This window comes from Salvelinus fontinalis, chromosome 28 (assembly GCF_029448725.1).
Source record: "Salvelinus fontinalis isolate EN_2023a chromosome 28, ASM2944872v1, whole genome shotgun sequence".
Lineage (NCBI taxonomy): Eukaryota > Metazoa > Chordata > Actinopteri > Salmoniformes > Salmonidae > Salvelinus > Salvelinus fontinalis.
In genome coordinates, this window is record NC_074692.1 from 29114036 (window position 1) to 29120436 (window position 6401).

Consider the following 6401-nt stretch of genomic DNA (forward strand, 5'->3'; position numbering starts at 1 on the left):
ATTATAGTTTCTTCTTCTTTTTATTCAGTTTAGTCACATGATTTCTCAATTTGCAGTACGTTTGCCAATCTGTTGGGCTGCCAGACTTATTTGCCATTCCTTATACCTCATCCATCTCAACCATACAATTTTCCAATTCCTCATCAATCCACAGGGATTTAATAGTTTTTACAGTAATTTTCTTAATGGGTGCATGCTTATTAGTAACTGGAATAAGCATTTTCATGAATGTGTCAAGTGCTGCGTCTGGTTGCTCCTCATTACACACCCCAGACCAATAAATGATTTACATCAACAACATAGGAATCACTACAAAACGTATTGTATAACCTCTTATACACTTTATTAAGCCCAGCCTTTGGAACTTTGATTCTCCAAGATATGGCTACTATATTGTGATCACTACATCCGATGGATCTGGATACTGCTTTCAAGCAAATTTCTGCAGCATCTTGCAGCATATTGATGATTTCATTTTTGTGCTGTTTGTAACTAACCTGGTGGTTGACTGATAACCTGAACCAGGTTGCTGGCACTGGTTACAGCTTTTTCTTGAGTGGGCAGCTTGATGAAAGCCAGTCAATATTTAAATCACCCAGAAAATATACCTCTCTGTTGATACCACATACATTATCAAGCATTTCACACACGTTATCCAGATACTGACTGTTAGCACTTGGTGGTCTATAGCAGCTTCCCACAATAATGGGCTTTAGGTGAGGCAGATGAACCTGTAGCCATATTACTTGAACAGTATTTAAAATTAGATCCTCTCTAAGCTTTACACAAATGTGCTTCTGAATATTAACAGCAACACCTCCACCATTGGTATTTCTGTATTTTCTGTAGATGTTATAACCATGTATTGCTACCACTTTATTGTCAAAGGCATTATCTAAGTGAGTTTCAGAGATGTGAGTTGACAAACAAACTGAAAGGGTACATACCGAGACCTGGAGTGTGTTGTTTGAACAGGTAGGAGGCAAGTTTGGTGATTTACTCTTAACCTATAGGAAGTCCCACCCAGTTGACTACTTGAAAATGGTGAGTCCTCAATGGTACTGCATATGCTAAAACAGGGTTTTGGGCACTAGTGTTGTCTATCTAAGTCTACGTTTTCAGATGTTATAGCCTCCCCTAGTGGGTAAGGTATGTATGTATGTATGTATGTATGTATGTATGTATGTATGTATGTATGTATGTTGGGTTCCTGTAGCTCCTCTCCCAATCCGTTAAAGCACTTCCATCTGAAAATATAGTGACTTCAGAGCAACCAAACATATTTATGTCTTCTTTCAAATACCTTTGTGTAACTGCTTTCACGTCTACAGAACATTTCTTATTCCTTGTACCTGAATTTCAGATGATGAAACTATTATTATTCCACATTGACAGACGAAGCCATGTGACAGACAATGATTTCAGACATAGACAGTGATGAAATGTGTCGAAGGGCAGCTGGGATGTTTAATTGATCTCTCTTTATTTGTTTTTCTGCAGGGGACAGCAGAGAGACAGAGCAGGGAGATGCACCAGGAGATGTAACGGGACAAGGGAAACACTGAGGAGTGGTGGTCACAGGCTGATGACCCTATAGCTGGTCCAAGGGCACTTTTTTGGAGGTGTGGCATGCAGAGATGGCCAGCAGGTTACCATATATCTATCAGTGTAAGGAAAAACATACAGATTTTTCAAAAATACAGGTAAGCAATACTCACCACTGACCACTGAGAAATCTTCATTTTAGAGCAATGTTATGTCATTATTCATTCGGGTACACAGTGAGTTTACACCACTGTCTAGGCCAGAATCAAAATCTCATGTGAACACTGGCCTTTGGTGAGCTGTTTTCATCTCTGTTAGGACAGACTAACCTTTGACAGTAAAATGATGTGATGAAAGAATACCACCACAAGAGGGAGATCTCTCCTCATTAATACCTCAGGCTCTCAAGCCAAGTGAATCTGCACTCCCCAGTGAATCTGAGCTAAGCTGCCTGCCTGCCTGCTCTACCTGCCTGCCTGCCTCCCTGCCTGATCTTCGTCCCTGCCTGATCTCCTTCCCTGTCTGCTCTCCTTCCTTCCTTCCCTGCCTGCCTGCCTGCCTGCCTGCCTGCCTGCCTCTCCTGCCTGCCTGCCTGCCTGCCTCCCCTGCCCGCTCTCCTTCCCTGCCTGCCTGCTCTCCTTCCCTGCCTGCCTGCTCTCCTTCCCTGCCTGCCTGCCTGCCTGCCTCCCCTGCCCGCTCTCCTTCCCTACCTGCCTGCCTGCCTGCCTGCCTGCCTGCCTGCTCTCCTTCCCTGCCTGCCTACCCTGCTCATCTGCCTGCATGTCTACCTTGCCTGTCTGCTTCCCTGCCCTGCCTACTCTCCTTCCCTGCCTGCCTGCCCGGGGCCGAAATGAGCACAAGGGCAAGGCAAAGGGAGAACCACTGGCTGGGGGTTGCTTCATCTCTCTGTGGAACAATGTGACTTTATTGATTGCAGACAGACAGACATTCCAGCCTAGCGGCATTGGGATGCTTTAGGGTAGAGCCTTGTTGCCAGGGACACGGTAATCTGTTATATGGCTGGTTTGCCCTTGATGAAAGAGGGAAAGCGTGTTGCATAATGGTGCACCACCCTTTTACAATTGGATTTCTATGCACTATTTACAATGCATGTCACCAATGAAGAAAAACAAAGCATACCATCCCTGACAGTAAGAAAAACTATTTTGGGAGACAGAAGGGAGATTAGGCTAGAATTTGGGATTGGATCTTCTTATGCAGAACACTTTCTCTAATAGGCACCATGTTGCATGATTCCTGATTCCCTGGCTCTGCAGAAGGAGATGAATCTGCACCTTGAAACTGTAGCTTGTCTCTAGAACTGATAACCATGTTATGTTATTGCTATCATGACTACAGTGATGCAGTTATTTTATTGCTGGTTGCAGACAGTCAGGCTTCACTTGGTTTAACACGTGTTGAGGCAGACTGCAGGACTGTGAAAATGACTGTACAACCATACAAATGAGGGACTGCAGCTGCAGAAAGCATCTGCCTGTGTGGCCCAGTTCTAATTCTTAATTGCGTACAGCTTAATTATAAGTTACTTACTGTAAGTTAAATATCCTTTAAATCTATGAAATATGGTGATTTATAATAAAGCCTACATATTTTGCATGATTATGAATGGGACGGAAGCTGCCTCCCTGCCTACCAGGGTCTGTAACTGAAAGATTGCTGGATCGAATCCCTGAGCTGACAAGATAAAAATCTGTCGTTCTGCCCCTGAACAAGGCAGTTAACCCACTGTTCCCCGGTAGGCCGTCATTGTAAATAAGAATTTGTTCTTAACTGAATAATAATAATGATATACCTACCTGCCTGCCCTGCCTGCTCTGCTTCCCTGCCTCCCGTCCTGCCTGCTCTTCTACCCTGTCTGCCTGCCTGCCTGCTCTCTTTCCCTTCCTGCCTGCCCGGGGCAGATATGAGCACAAGGACAGGGCAAAGGGAGGACAGCTGACTGGGGTTGCGTGCTCATCTTTCTGTGGGACAATGTGACTTTATTGAAGTTACTTAAGTTAAACATCCTTTAAATCTATAAAATTGGGGGATTTATAAGAAAAGCCTACATATTTTGCAAGATTATGAATGGGACTGTAGCTCCTTGAGCCTAATTTGTATGTAAGGGCTGTCGTTCTCCTCTTCCTCGGACGAGGAGAGGAGAGAAGGATCATCAGACCAAAATGCAGCATTCGGGAAATAAGCCATCTTTTATTTAAACACGACGATGGCAACACGAAAAACAAAACACTTTCAAAATTACAAAACAAGAAAACGACGTAGACGAAAAAACCTGAACATGAACTTACTTAACTAAAACGTAAAACTCACGGACAGGAACAGACTACATCGAAACGAAACACCGAACAGTCCCGTATGGTGCAAGACATAACACAGATACGGAAGACAATCACCCACAAACAAACAGTGAGAACACCCTACCTAAATATGACTCTTAATTAGAGGAAAATGCAAACCACCTGCCTCTAATTAAGAGCCATACCAGGCAACCCAAAACCAACATAGAAACAGAAAACATAGACTGCCCACCCAAAACACACGCCCTGACCATAAACACATACAAAAACAACATAAAACAGGTCAGGAACGTTACAGAACCCCCCCCTCAAGGTGCGAACGCCGGGCGCACCAGCACAAAGTCCAGGGGAGGGTCTGGGTGGGCAGTTGACCACGGTGGTGGCTCAGGCTCGGGACGCTGTCCCCACACCACCATAGTCACTCCCCGCTTCTGTCTTCCCCTCCCAATGACCACCCTAAAACTAACATCCCCTAAATGAACGGCCAGCACCGGGAGAAAGGGCAGCACCGGGACAAGGGGCAGCACCGGGACAAGGGGTAGCACCGGGACAAGGGGTAGCACCGGGACAAGGGGCAGCACCGGGATAAGGGCCAGCACCGGGATAAGGACCAGCACCGGGATAAGGGGCAGCACCGGGACAAGGGGCAGCACCGGGACAAGGGGCAGCACCGGGACAAGGGGCAGCACCGGGATAAGGGGCAGCACCGGGATAAGGGGCAGGTCCCGGCTGATATACTCAGGCAGATCCTGACTGAACGGCTCTCGACGCTCATGGCTGGCTGACGGCTCTCGACGCTCATGGCTGGCTGACGGCTCTCGACGCTCATGGCTGGCTGACGGCTCTCGACGCTCATGGCTGGCTGACGGCTCTCGACGCTCATGGCTGGCTGACGGCTCTCGACGCTCATGGCAGGCTGACGGCTCTCGACGCTCATGGCAGGCTGACGGCTCTCGACGCTCATGGCTCTCTGACGGCTCTCGACGCTCATGGCTCTCTGACGGCTCTCGACGCTCATGGCTCTCTGACGGCTCTCGACGCTCATGGCTCGCTGGCGGCTCTGGCAGATCCTGTCTGGTTGGCGGCTCTGGCGGATCCTGTCTGGTTGGCGGCTCTGGCGGATCCTGTCTGGTTGGCGGCTCTGGCGGATCCTGTCTGGTTGGCGGCTCTGGCGGATCCTGTCTGGTTGGCGGCTCTGGCGGATCCTGTCTGGTTGGCGGCTCTGGCGGATCCTGTCTGGCGGGCGGCTCTAGCGGCTCCTGTCTGGCGTGCGGCTCTAGCGGCTCCTGTCTGGCAGACGGCTCTGTAGGCTCATGGCAGACGGGCGGCTTAGCAGGCTCATGGCAGACGGGCGGCTTTGCAGGCTCATTGCAGACAGATGGCTCAGACGGCGCTGGGGAGACGGATGGCTCAGATGGCGCTGGGGAGACGGATGGCTCAGATGGCGCTGGGGAGACGGATGGCTCAGATGGCGCTGGTGAGACGGATGGCTCAGATGGCGCTGGTGAGACGGATGGCTCTGGACGGATACGGCGCACTGTAGACCTGGTGCGTGGTGCCGGAACTGGAGGCACCGGGCTAAGGATAAGCACCTTCCTACTAGTGCGGGGAGCAGGGACAGGGCACACTGTACTCTCAAAGCCCACTCTATAACTGATGCGAGGTACCGGCACTGGTGACACCGGGCTGAGGACAAGCACATCAGGATTAGTAGGGGGAGAAGATACAGTGTGTACAGGGCTCTGGAGACGCACAGGAGGCTTAGTGCGTGGTGCCGGAACTGGAGGCAACGAACTGGATACACGCACTACAGAGAGAGTGCGTGGAGGAGGAACTGGGCTCAGGAGACGCACTGGTAGCCTAGTGCGTAGTGTAGGCACTGTAGGTACTAGGCTGGGGCGGGGAGGTGGCGCCGGAAATACCGGACCGTGGAGGCGTACTGGCACTCTTGAGCATTGAGCCTGCCCAACCCTACCTGGTTGAATGCTCCCGGTCACCCGACCAGTGCGGCGGGGTGGAATAACCCGCACCGGCCTATGTAGGCGAACCGGGGAAACCATGCGTAAGGCAGGTGCCATGTATGCCGGCCCGAGGAGACGCACTGGAGACCAGACGCGTTGAGCCGGCCTCATGACACCTGGCTCAATACCCAATCTAGCCCTGCCAGTGCGGGGAGGTGGAATAACCCGCACTGGCCTATGCACTCGTACAGGAGACACCGTGCGATCTACTGCGTAACACGGCGCCTGCCCGTACTCCCGCTCTCCACGGTAAGCCTGGGAAGTGGGCGCAGGTCTCCTACCTGCCCTTGGCCCACTTCCTCTTAGCCCCCCCCAAGAAATTTTTGGGTGTTACTTACGGGCTTTTTGGGCTTCCGTGCCAGACGCGTTCCCTCATAACTCCGGTTCCTCTCTCCGGTAGCCTCTGCTCTCCTCAGTGCCTCCAGCTGTTCCCATTGGAGGCGATCCCTACCAGCCAGGATCTCCTCCCATGTGTAGCAACCCTTTCCGTCCAATATATCGTCCCATGTCCATTGCT